This window comes from Alligator mississippiensis, chromosome 13, assembly GCF_030867095.1.
Source record: "Alligator mississippiensis isolate rAllMis1 chromosome 13, rAllMis1, whole genome shotgun sequence".
Taxonomy (NCBI): Eukaryota; Metazoa; Chordata; order Crocodylia; family Alligatoridae; genus Alligator; species Alligator mississippiensis.
Genome location: NC_081836.1, coordinates 6358155 through 6372038, shown reverse-complemented (window position 1 = coordinate 6372038; position 13884 = coordinate 6358155). Strand labels below are relative to the sequence as shown.

Genomic DNA, 13884 nt, shown 5'->3' with positions numbered 1-13884 from the left:
CCTTGAATGGACTTCGAGCCTTGATTTATCAAAGTACTCCACTGGGTAGTTTAACTTTAAGCAAATACTTCATTCCTAATTAGTAATTAATGTAAGCTTGTACTTTGCTGAATCTGGCCAGTAAAGTGTTACAGAGCAAAGGTGCACTATACTGCCCATTGCCAATGTCAAGATATAGTGAAGCCCAGGTATGTGGGCCTACTTGGGTTGACTGTTCAGCACAATCTCTACTATTGAACCTGCCAGACAGGCAAGGGAATTTCTAATGTCTCTGTGCGCTGCACCTTCTGCACTGCCTGTTCCTAGTCAACTGCAGCATACAGTTCCAGCATCAGAATTACGATGATACAATATCCAGTCTTTTACTGTAGTGACATTAATATGCCACTTTAACATTGTCTGAGAATGCGAGTAGCATGGTGTGGGGGGGCATTGTCAACTGTCCTGGTGTCAGGTATTAATAAAATAAGCAGTGTCTGTATTGTCACACTGGGTTTACGAGTGCAATTTAAACAGCAAACAGGGAGCAACCACCGTTCTGTTTGAATGTGGGGGGGAGAGGAATGAGATGTAGGTTTGAGTCTTAGCTCCCTTGAGGCTTAGCATTTAAGGTAATTGTTGCACTTTTCCTTTGTGTTTAGCAAGTAGGAAACTCACGGATAATTATGGAGCTCTCAGAGCCAAGGCACATGAACAGAGAATTTGTGGTTTTTAAGATGTGCTTAAAGGTATTTTTGTCCAGAATAAAGCATTCTATTAAGCTAACAGAAGATAATGCAGTCTGCTTGTTCATAAATACAATCTGTCCTTTTATGGATGGAGATACTTTAGTCGAGGTCAGTAAAATGAACTTAAGCAACTGAAGCCTTCTATAATCCATTTGGTATCAAAGCATTCAATTCAAAGAGGACAGTGGGATAAAAGAAAAAAAAATGCAGGCAGTTGGGTAGCTTAGGCTGGGCAGACAGACACCTAGTCCAGGTACAGCTGTGATGATAAGAAATCAGGAGAACACTAATGTGAAGTGTACACCAGTGCTTCAGTCTATTCAGCTTCTCCTGATGACTGTTTTCCATTTTTGCCCCTTGGCTAATTCCCCAGAGTATGGCATACTCCGCTGTTCTTCTATACTTGCCTGAGTACCAACACAACCTTCCTTCTACAGAATGAGATGTAAGGTCCCCACTGGTTCCCTTCAGCCACTATCTCCACAGCCTCCTTCTCCACCCAGCTGGTTTCCATCATACTCTGACTTTAAGCAACTGGCTGGTTTCCAGCCTGAGGGAGGGAGTGGAATGAAATGGGAAACGGGTTATATCACTGGCAGTACAGGGCACCTGGCTCAGCAGAGGATACTTGTGATGTGTCAGGCAAGACTTGGCCAATCTTTGATCAGCACTCTTTATTTTAGCGAGTGTAATTTTCCTGTTTCAGCCAAGTGAAAAAAATAGGTTGCTGTTTATCTAGCAGGATAACGACCTCATTGCATTGTCTGATCCTCTTTGTCTCAGAGTTTAACATGCACATAGAACAAATGAGAGTTGAAACCCATTCTGGATACATTTGCTGCCTTTTCTTTATTTCAGAGGTAAGGATAGTCTGGGTTTGGCCACAGCTTTTCAAAGCATCTTCCTTTCTTTTCTGCCTTTGTTACCCATGGAATGGCACTGATCAATTCAGAGTATAACTAATTAAATACCTCCTCATTCCACAACCCTAAAACAAGTGGACATTGGCTAAGGGTTTAAGTGATCAGAAACTGGTTTAAACCTGTAACATAAGAGATGTTCAGTGTGCATAAACCAGCTTGAAAATGACTAAAACCAGTTTGAGATAAACCTGATTGAATGTAGTATCAGGCTTAACTGCTTTAGCTTAAACCAGTTTATGCAATGTCTGTCCCGGACCCCTTGCTGGTTTAAGTTAAATCAGAGTCCCCCAGCATCTCAGCATGCTCTCTGGGTTGTGCGGGGCTCTGTGCTCCACACCAGGACTGGCCCCTCCCCTCTGCTCCCTGGCTGGAGCTTGGCACAGACTTGCAGGCACAGCAGGGTCTGCTGGGTTCCCCGTGCCCCCCGCCCCCCACTCATTTCACTACTCACTGCTTAAGCAGAGATCCCTTCCTCCTCTCTGCCACAGCACAGGCTGTAGCCAGCACGTGGTATGCTAGCTAATGCTGAGAGGTGTCTGTGTCTGTCTCTCTCTCCAATTTCACTGGGATAGGCAGATAGAACAGTGACTGCTTAGGGCTTTTGGAGCTAATCAACAGGTCAGTTAGTAAGCTGTTTAAGAAGTTTGAAGTAATGTGGAGAGAGGCTATTGTTTTGCTAATTGGGTGGTAAAGACTGTTACCGGTCCCCCGGCTGGCTTGCTCACCTGTCAGTTTGCTGCAGACAGTATGACGAAGCAGGGAGGGAGATTGAGAAGCTCCATGTCACCAACAGATTCATGAACTGCACACACCCCCACCACCCACCTTGCCTCAAAGTGCTAGCCTGGGGCTGGGGGCTGGCAACACTCCTGCCCTTTGAGCAGCCAGCAGGGAAAAGTCTGGGACCGTGCAGGCAGACATCCCTAATGAGAGAGTCCTGCTGGGGCCTGGCCACGCCCCCCTCAGCTCAGCCCTATGGAAGGGAAGGGAGGGCTGCTGTAGTGCCCCCCAGCTTTTAGCCTGAGCCACTGCAGTCATGTGCCTGAATTTCCTCAGTCCAGAGAGAATGTCTGTCCAGTTTCAAAGCAGTTCAGCGTAGTCAGGTTAGACTAACCTGCACAGATTGAATCAGTTCAGGCTCAGGCTTTTTGAGTGTGTGTCCCTAGCCATTAAGACCTATTTCACATATAAAGATGTGATCCTGACGGGTACTTTTTCTAGCAAAAACCATTAAACGTGTTTATAATGTGAAGCGTGAGCATTTCTGTAGAAGTCAATGGGACTGCTTTGCAAGTATTGGGGCCCTGATTAATGCACATCATATATCAAGTAATCTTGGAAGCAGCTGACAGTATCCATTTTGGGCAGTCAGATACTGTTACTTGTTTGCAGTTTCTCCCCAAAGATGTAAAAACTACTCAGTTTGTGAGTCTCCCCGAGTAGGAGCTTGGATGATGATATACAATGCTATGAAACCTAGAATTTGAACCTGGTAGGTTAATAAAAGCCAGCAAGTTACCGTAACTCACAAATTAAAGGCCCTAATTTTCACAGTCAGGCTGCGAGATCTAATTAAAGCTGGTGGTGCAATTCAGAGTGTTTGGAGTATGACTGCCGTGTTTAATTTATCCATGGGCTTTGCTACCTTAATTAAAAAACAGTAACTCCTGTAATTTTTCCAATAAGAACCCCAAGCTATGGGAAAGATCTCTCCTGCAATTTATTGGAATTAGAGGAAGGAAAGTACTTAATATTACTATATTTGCAATAAGGGACTAGCCAGAACTTTTACATCGGTTTGCATTAGCTCCACATTTGCCACACAGCTGGGCTTGTTCTTGTTTATGTGCCCTATCTAGCACAGCTGGGTGGACACTGTACAAACCCATAGTGCATAATAGTCCCTGCCCTGAAGAGCCTTTTTGTCTGCACCCTAGCAGCCGGGTGCTTACACACGATGGCAGTAATAAGCCAGGCCCACCCATGTCAAGCCTCAGAATGAGTCAGTGAGGATGCTCTGGGGGTACAAGTGCATGTGTCCTGGCCTCTAGCTGCATTACCACTCCATCCAGAGAGAGCGCAGGCGCGTCCCCAGCCCAACGAAGGGTGTTCGCGCTTAAAAGTTTCCTAAGAAGAATTTTTCCAACTATATGCGTTGGTCTGATAAAAGATATCGGATTTACCCAAAGAACCTTGTCTTCCAGAAACCCTGATCTTGAGCGAGGTGTCACCCTTGCATTTCTGAAGTTGATGTAATCTTGAGCCCAAGCAAGTGATCTATGGCCTCGGTGGCATGACCGAGCACCCTGCTACCACGAGTGAGAAAAAATGGAGGGAGGAAGAAAGTTTGATCTTCATTTTATAGATCAGGGGCTAAGTCACAAAGCACTTCACTGACTTGTCCGAGGTTACATGGGACAGCAAGGCATTGAGCCCCCATCTCCTGAGTTCCAGTCCTGAGCATTAGCCACCGGGCTTGTCATCCTGCCTGTTTGAACCTTCCTAGCACATTCAGGTGATTTAGCTAACATGGCTTTATTCCCTGTGTACAGAGATCCTGAACAAAAGGGCTCTAGAAGTGTTTGCCAGGGAACTGGAAGGGGGTTGTTCACGGGACTCAGAATATCAGCTAGGGGCTGCTTTAGACAAAGATGCTTCTATAATCATGTTAAACAATAGGCTGTGAGCCTGAACAGTTTTGCTTGATATGCATAGTTTCTGTAGGAATGGCAGTCCTTTCTCAAGGAGACAGGATAATTGACAGGTTATTTTGTGGCAATTCACTGTTCAGAGAACCTAAATATAGGTATGCCAGGGTCTTAATGGTGACGTACAGCAGTGCCTTCCAGTGGACAGACCCCAAAACAGGGAATCAGAAGATGCAAGTCCTGGGCTCCTCCCTTCCATTGTTTCCCTTGTTTGACCTAATGCAGAAGTCACGTCACTCTGCATGCCTCAGTTTCCCCTGTGTAAATAGAGATAATGTTGCTGGTCTCCTCTTAGGTGTTTTGAGATCTACTAATGAAAAGCACCACGTATAAGAAAAAAGTACCATTATCACAATCATCCTCTAGATGCAGAATACTGTATCATTGCTTATAGTTTATTATTATTATTTAAATAGCTTCTCTGTTACAACAGGCCCAAAGTAATACTCTATATTCAGACACTGCAGACTGGTGCATGGGCAGGGGGATTGTTTACTTGCATTTTTTGGGGGAAATCCAGTTCCAAATGTTGGAAGCCAATGATTATTTTCAGTAATTGAGAGAAATTCAGTCCCTTCTGCTGACCCTGCTTAGAGCTACTTCCCACTTGGTAGTATATAAAATTGATAGAGATGTTGAGTTTTTCCCTAAAACCCTTGATATCTCCACCCATGTTTGGCTTCAATACCGGATATGAAAGACCAAAGCACTTTGTGTGTGAGTGTGTGCGCGTGCGCACGTGCATGCGTGCGTGCATGCATTTATATACAAACCCATATATATTTTATCAGTAGCAGTTTAAAGGATTGCTTTCTATAGAGAAAAAGCAGGCTGGCTGTAAGGCAGAATTGCAACCATCTGACTTTGAAGCAACTTTTGAACCCAGCATGCATTAATCCCTGAGCTGCTGCCACCCTCCAGCATTATTTGTGCGGTAAGGGAATGCGGCATACCCACAGGACAGAACAATAGGAGGGAACTCACTCTACCAATGGAAATTTCTCATGAAAGACTGAAATCCATGCTGTGCGGGTAAGACCATCCATCTCACTGGCCTATGCTAAGACTTTGAAGCTGCGGTACAGGAAACAGCTCCATTCTCAATCCTTGCCTCTCGTTCCTGAGTTCTAGTAGGTATTAATAATTCCCAACTGATAATGCTGGCCACCGTTATTTCTTATTTACCCACATAGTAGCCAACGGCAATGCAGGCTTTCCCAGGACCCACAGCCCTCGTTCCTGTACCTTGACTGGGAAAGGCCAGAAGGGGTTTTAGGTTTTCTATTTTAGCCTATCTGCCGAAAAGACCAGAAAAGAAAGTCTGTTTTGTTAAAATAGATCTTGGGGTAATGAATTTGTGACTACATAAAAACCACTTGGCACTGTTTTAGGCTGCAAAATTTGGGAGAATGATGCTCTCATGTTCAGGGAACTACCATAAAACTCGAGAGACCTGTCTTTAATTTCTTGCTCTGTCTTAGACTTCTAGTATGACTTGGGTGAGTCATGTAGGCTCTCTCTGCCTCCATTTCCCATTTTTAAAATGGGAATAATAGCTCTGACCTACCATACAGGGGTGTGTGGGTGTAAAAAGTTAAAAAAGTGTGAGATGCACAGATACCGTGGTAATATGGGCCTATCTTCCTATATGTCTGTACAGTGCCTAGCAGAATGGAGGTCCCCGACACAATGCAGATAATATTTACAACATCATTGCTTTGCCATTGACTGCTTGAGCTCCATCTGAAACAGCAGCCTAGAGGTGGTAGGCCAACCTATTACACTTTTATTGGTATAAGTGCTCAGAAACTGATCTACACCCGTAACAGAACAGAAGTTCGGCACACACAGACTGGTTTAAAAATGGCAGATCCCAGTCTAAAATTGGCTCCCTCGACCACAGGGCAAATGTGAGTTCTGTTCACTGCCAATTTAAACTACGCTGCTCACAGAAAATGGCATAGCTTAGATGTATTCCTCTTCGGGCTTTTTGCCACCTAGCCCTAGAAGCTCACGGACAAGCTTCTCAGCCATCTAGTTAGCGCAGCATCGTTCTGCAGCAGCCTGTCTAATTGACTAATGACCAACGCTGGCCAGCTCAGAATGGAATCCCTGGCTGCTGGACCAAGAATAATGGTGACTACCATTCAGGACATCAAGGACAAGGAAGCTAATAAAGGAAGCTGAAACAAGATTGAGCCAGTCTCCAAGAGGGATGTGCAGCCAGCATAACCTCTTCCTCACTCCCAAAGTAATGCACAGCACAGAAGCACATTTCCAGGAAAAACATTGTAATTCTACTCTCGTTTGGGTTTGCCTGTTCTCTCTCGTTGGTTATTTTCCAGTTGTGAGAGAAACTGCTGGATTTGTGGTGGGGGGTGTTATTCTCGTACTCTTTAAAATGCTGTCAGAGGCACCTGGTGCCCAGAAGAGGAGGTTTTCTTTCAGGTACAGATCTACATAATTTTAAGTATAATTGGTGCATTGCTGTTGTGATAAAGGGCTATACCTGGAGTTGGGGGGGGGGGGGTACCACTGCTGTATCTGCAGGAGATTGGGGAAAAGCTGGTAAAAGGATTAAACAATGTTCGCTTTACACATGGCTTCCCAGGAAACGAGGAGCTGATTGTAACGCACATGCTACGCAAGTGTTTTCAAAGATTTGCATTTGGCTGGGTTGTTCAGACACGCTTCTAAACCCACTGCTTCCTGCTGGTGATGCTCCTTAAAACGCTCTTTCAGTCCATTCAGGGTCCTGATGCCCTTGAGCTGAACTAGACACAAGAAAAGGAAAGACTGATGACAATCCATGTCCGCTACTTAAAGCAGTTTACGCTAGGCAACAATCTCAGTATATGGATGCCTTCAGTTACTAGGACTCCTTTTGTAAGAAAGTGCATGGAAACTCTTCCTTCTCAAAATAGCCCAACACTCCTCTTCTTAAGTCTGTGCTTTGCTAGCACACCTTCGCAATATGACTGCTCCAGGTGGTGCAGTTTCTTTGGTGCTGGCAGATTTCAAGTCTCCTGCCCTATGTCGAAAGGCGGTTACAGAAGTCTTCAATGAGGCTTAATGCCAGGGGGCAGGAGGGGGTTCACCTAGTGTGCCATTACGCCTCCTGTGGGATCCATATCAGCAACAGCCCCAAAATGGGCACAGTCAGGCAATTTTGTTCATCCTTGGAGCTAAGACGAAACGTAGCAAAATGCATGAGTTGAAAAGAGAGGACTCTTTGAGACAGGTCTTCATGCAAGGCAGCCACGGAAGCATACCCGGTCCTCTGAAATCCTTGTGTGGCGTACAGGCACCTGCATGCAGGACAGAGGAACTTGCACAAGAGCACGGCATCCCCCTCCACCTTGTACAAGTGGGTAGGAAAGGACAGGAAAAAGGCAGGACCTGGGTTTCCCAGCTTCTGGGCCAAGAACCTCTCTAAAATATGAAGGTACCAGGAGGCAGAGTCAACAGATGAGTGGTTCTCTAGCACGGATTGTAAAATGATGTTCTTGCCTTCAGTAAAATGCAAACCTCCAAAGTTCGACTCAGCTGATACCTACTGTGGCAAATATTAAATCAAGCAGCATATCTTTCAGAGGGGAAAAATATAGACTCTGCCACCTTTCCTCCGGGATTAAGGGGACACCATTAATTCGTTTGGAATTAAGAAAGAGGGAAAGAGCAGTACATACAATCCTTGGTTGTTCTGCATACGTGTAGATTTGTAACCCCCTTGGGGGTTATCTCTGACCTATATGCTTATAGCAATAGGCAGATTTTCAGCACTGTGTAAATGATTTGTGAAAACGTAAGTCTCTGTTAAGCCTGTGTTTCGTACATCTCGGCACAAACCATTCTTTATTCCATCTTTGTTTCAAATCGGTTCTCAGGATTTAGTTCTGTACTTGGTGTTTTACATCAACGAAACCAAACTATATTGAATAAATTCCTGCCCAATACTTTAAAACTTATAGGGATTAGTGACTTTGTTTGTTTCACTTGGATAGTTTCAGCTCTTAATGATTTTTTTTTAATTAGCGTTTGGTATAGAATCGAGATGTGAACATTCAACCTCAGTACTCTGTGCATTCACAATACGACGTTTTAGAGTCGGAACATTTTTCTGAATTTCACTGTGTCCATCTAGAAAGATGTTTCTTGCACTACCTGCTGCATCCCCCACCCCTGCTTTGAATTGAAGGCAGTTTAAATATGCCATCCTATTTGATAACTGGGGTTGGGGCAAAGCCTACCAAAAGAAAGTGCAGGAGGGGGCACCGAGCCCAGAAATCAACAGAGCGCAAAGGGCAAAGAATGAAAAAAGTGAAGCCAGGTTGCAGTTTATGAGGTCAAAATGAGAAAGGAGGCAGTGAACGGAGAGTCCTGGCAAGCGCTCACCACTCGGAGATGGAGCCCTTGGCCCCTGGCTGCTGGATAGATGCATGGGTAGATGAATTGACAAGGGGCTGAGGGTACATACATCATTACATTTTAAAATGCCTGAGCATGCAGGTGTTCACAGGCTTAAATCACCCAAAAAATGGCATGTCCAATCTAAAGTTAGTTCACCTGAGGATCACAAATCACCCGGGCATCGGTCATGCTGCATCGGACCGAACAGAGACCTGCAAAAATAGCTTTGCTGAAAACATAATGTGCACTACTTTGCTATTCATCTAAAAAAAACCCCATTTGAACAATGAACTTGATGAGGAGCTTTACTTACAAGAATCCTCCTCGGGCAGCCTCTGTTCTTGCAGCTAAAAAACTTGATTCATGTCTCTGCTGTGCTTCATAGGGAATGATCTTTTTCTGGATAGGTCACTGAGGATCTCTCTCCACTTAACTAGCTCTCTGCCAGTTTTTCACATAAGCTTGCCTCTCTATTACGATCTGGCAGGACATGCACTTTCAGAGCACGGGGATTAATCATACAGGAGTTTGATTTGATGATAGGCCCAAGGGTCCCCATTGTTAATACCTTGTGCTTGATTATTTGAGCCCCCCCCTCCAGCTCCAGTTAAAGTCCGCACGGTCAGCACCTCTGCTCAGCTGGAGGGGAGAGCATATTTCAGAGCCCGGTTAACTGCGATTTGGATTTATCTAGGGCACACTCTGAGAGCTTCATATTTCATCTCTTTCTAGTTGTAGAATTGCTGATGCTTATGTTGCTCTCACAAGTCTTGTGACATTTTGCTGTTTGTCTTAAAGTCAAGCTCCCATTTAGTATCTCAGCTTTCACGTAAAAATGAAAAAACAAACAACCCTGGGTTCTTTTTGATGGCCTAAAGCTTTCTGAACCTTTCAGGTGCACGTGCTTAAGGCTTTCTCCACAACTATGAGGGACAGGATTTTTTTTTTTTTTTATTGTTGAAATCTCAAGAATTTCAAGGTAGTCTCATAATTTTTGGAGGCCTGATGTTGGAAGTATGGTAGATGTAGGCTGTGTGGGTGACTGACTGCCCAGGAACTGGTCGTTTCAGTGCAAGAAGCCAGCGAAAGCAAATCCATGATTTTAGCGTATGAAGCGTATGGGCCTCCACTCTTTGAGAGGTGTAAAGCAAGAGGGCTCATTGCAGTCAACTTTCTGAAGAGGATTAAGCAGATATATCACTGCTGTCCTGCCAGAATCGCCATGCAAGTCGATGAGCATAGCTGATTGTTTTGTTGACTTGTCAGAAAGCAACTTGGGAGGGAGCAGTGTGGCAGGAAAGGGTGCGTCAGGACCCCCAGATCCTATTTCTAGCTTGGCTCTTGCCTAGCTCTCTGACTTTGGAGACTCGCTTCACCTTTCTGAGCCCAATGCATCCACCTGCAGACTGATGTTGATGACACCTGTGTGTGTTGTCAAGTACGGTTTGAGATCCATGGTTCAAAGCTGCAAACTCCCTAATAAGATTATTTCATCAGGACTTCCTATCCACACACCTGAGATCATTTATGCTGGAAGGTGAGAAGCCTTTTCAGAGGGAGAAACTGAGGCACGGAGAGGTGCAGTGTCTTCACCAAGGCCATGCAGCAGGGCAGTAGCAAACCAGCAATAGTTTTCTTGCCCTGACCCCACTGGATGAGGCTGTTGTTGCTGCTTTCTCTAAGCACTAAGACTGCTCAAAATATACAATACATTTATTGAAGAGACAGAGGCCAACCCCTTAATATCAGAATGAGCTTAAACATATTTCATTTAAAACCCCAAGCTAGTCACCAGATAGTGGACTGTGTGAGAAAGAAAGTGATGGTGAATAAGACAAGCAGTAACTTGAGGGAGGAAGCTGCTTCTCTGGGTAATGTGGCAGCTGCAGTCACACATTGAACCAGAGACCTCCAGAATTAAACCTATCGGCTTGCTACAGCTACAGCCGAGGAAACCAGACCCTTGGCTGAGGCTGTGATGGACTGATAACACAGGTGGATCGGGCACGGTGGGGGATTTATAACATGCTTGGATCAGCTGGCTACAGCAGGTCGTGCTGCCACTGCATACGCAGAAAATGATTAATTTTCAATAGATGTAAGGAATTTAAAATGCAGGCTTTGTCCAAAGTATCCCCTTAGGCTTTAAATTTTCATGAAGCTCCCTGTGTTGACATGGATTTCTGCAGTTTCTCCTGGATTCTGTTTGAGAGCAGGGTGCTATGAGAGTTGCTAGAAACTAGCTAGCTGATAAATGTTCAAGCTGCCTTCCCTCTTTTTCTCTCTCTCTTTCTTTTCCTCTCCATGCACCAAGTGTCATTTCTCATGTCTCCCACACGTCTGTGCTGATGGATGAAAGGGAAAAGGCTGCTTGTTGCTTGTGCATTTTTCTCCAGCGTCCCTGCTCTGGCTGTCTACTCTCTTTAGTGTGACTGGTTGCTTTAATTATGCCTTCTTGTGCCATTAATAAGTAGCATTTGTGTTAGTCTGATGCAGTCTACAGCATGCTAATGGTGCAGGCTGCACACTTGCGGGCAAACAGTGATGTGAGCAAACGGCAAGTAAAGGATAGCCAGAGTGGACTGGAGACAGGGAGCAACTTTGTCGAAAGCCACAAAAGGCCTGAAAATCTCCTAGTGAATCTTGCAGAGTTTTAATAGGCTTGTGGGTCACAGAGTGGGCAGGGGGAGAGCTTCACAATGCAATGTGTCCACTGAGAAAAGCCCTCCTAGAGCCACGCAGCCTTTGCATGTGGACAGGCACTGTTCTGTACGCATGGATGATAGATACCCTTGCTCCTTGGCCCCGTGGCTCCAGGAGCAGTCACGCTGCTGTTTCCCAAGGCCCCGGCGGCACTGAGAGATTGCTGCAGTGCTGCAGCATTATCCCGAGTGGGAAGTTTATGGAGGAATCTCTAAGCTTTTTCAGTCTCAAGTGCTGCAGAGAGTGATAAATACCCTCTCCCAATACCAGCACACCCCCCAGTTCTGTGGAAATCCACCTTGAGAGATCCAACAGGACAGCAGCTGTGAAGTGCTGGGGAGGGGAGATGTCCCCCACCTCCTTATGTGTGCACACATGCATGAATGCAAGCAAATGCACATGCACGCGTGCACATGCACGCTTACTTTGTTACTAGCTCTCGTTCTCCTCGCCACTCTTTCCAAGCAGGTAGGAGGGGGAATTCTGCCTGGGGAGTGATCTCTTGAATCACAGAAGGGAAAAATCAGGTCATAAAAGAAAGGAAGGAGAGAAATTTGGAGACATTAAGGGTGAACTGGCCTGCACTTTGCCCGTCATCTTGATAAATCTCACACTACCGGTATTTCCTTAGCTCCAAGCAGTTACATGATACCTTTTGCCAGCCTCAGGCTGCTCTGCGTTGCACCTCCGGCTCCAAGTGCAACATAGATTTATTTGATTTCTGGCTTCTCAAAAGCAGCAACACAAATATTTAAATCGAGCGCCCACCCCGACAAAGCAAGGCCCTAATGAAACGTGCCATCCCACTGACCAGGCTCCTTCCCTTGAGGACACGTGGTAGAAGTTAGCCACATTATTCAAAGCTCTACTGAAGGCTGCTCACATATCACAGGAGATTTAAGCTGTGTTAAAACTGAACCCAAGCTGAGGCTTGTGCTTGAATCTGAAAGCCTGTTCCTACCCTAAAGCTAACCTAAAGAACCGAGCGGACCTCCCTTGACCTGGTCCTGTGCATCATCAGCATAAAAAATAGACTGCTCCGTAAGATCCCCCCAAGACATCAGAGTAGCATTGATCTGTTATTTACTTTCCTCATGAGTACCACGCTGCCCTTATAATATGCCTATGATGATATCAATTTGAGGTTACCGAGCATATGTAATCATTTAAATGTGCAGTTCTATTCGCATTCCTTCTCAGCTTTTTTCTTACTATTGAAGGAACTAATGTTTTGTCATGTAAATGAAAAACAGGCAAGAAGGGAACATAGTGAGCCCACTGTGCCCAGAGAAGCTCCGATTCTTCATTACTGAGACCCATGCTGTTTATGTTGCATCTCGGTTTTGATTTCATTAAAGCACTCAGTGCAGAAAACTGCTTTGCTGGGAAAGCACAGAAAAGCAGTATTCCACATATTGTAAGGATGAGGATTGTAATGACTTTTAGACCAGCTCATCCACTGGAAAATAAACGCTCATGATAATAAGGACCCTAATGAAGAATGTTAAATGTACGATGTGTTTTTAAAACAATGAAGGAACTTCTTAAGCCAAAAAACAAAACCTTAATCTGGAGTTTAAAAAAAAAATTGTTTCAAAGCTCAGTAAGATTTCCTCAATTAATCCAAATATAGCTGTACCTAGATATGCAACTTCCATTTTAGATGAACAACACGGTGAAAAGGTGGAAGGAGAAAAAGAGGAATAGAGAAGTGAATTCATCTGCCCAATTCATATCGACGTCATTGGCAGAACAGAGAGAAGCATCAAAGACTCCTGATTCCTGGGTCTGCACTCCATCTACTTTTAAATACTCCCAGATCTAAATTTTCTTGACTATTTTTTTATATATTATAAATGCAAAATATTCTAGATCAGAATTTATTCTGCAATGAAATGTATCCTTGTGTCTGGAGCCAGCACGTGTCCATGCAAAGTCCTTGCGCTGTCTTCTCCGTACTAGAGGAAATGAAAGTGAAACATGAAGATGATGTGTTAATGTCATTTGTCTTCACACGCCTTCACTTACCGTTTAACATAATTCTTTGTCCCTTCAGCCTCCTGTCTGATTCCTTTATTGTTATATTTGCAGCTTAGCACTATGATGCAATATTCGTCCTTTTATTTTGAACCATCGCAGTTTTGTCTCTCGTGAAGTCAACCCATGTCTGCCTCAGCTTTTGCTGCCAAATGCAGAATGGGACAAGTTTTCTGCTACTGCTTCCTGATTCCTTTGTTGTCAGATAACCTTTCATCTTTCCCTCCCTGGTGGGTGAAGTCTGGACACCCCCAGTGAAGTTTCATCATCTGTGCCTTGGTGGGTGCTGATGACAAGTATGTTAGGCAGCAGAGTCTGTTATCTCTTATTCGCTTTCTGATGCGACTTGAAGGAGCAGCTCTTGTTATAACCCAA

At 44.7% G+C, this 13884-nt stretch overlaps 1 protein-coding gene across 1 annotated transcript in view; it reads left to right on the top strand.

Annotated features, from left to right (window-relative positions):
* Positions 1-13884, top strand: part of KAZN (kazrin, periplakin interacting protein) — a 636407-nt gene that overhangs the window by 170583 nt on the left and 451940 nt on the right. The window lies entirely within an intron of this gene.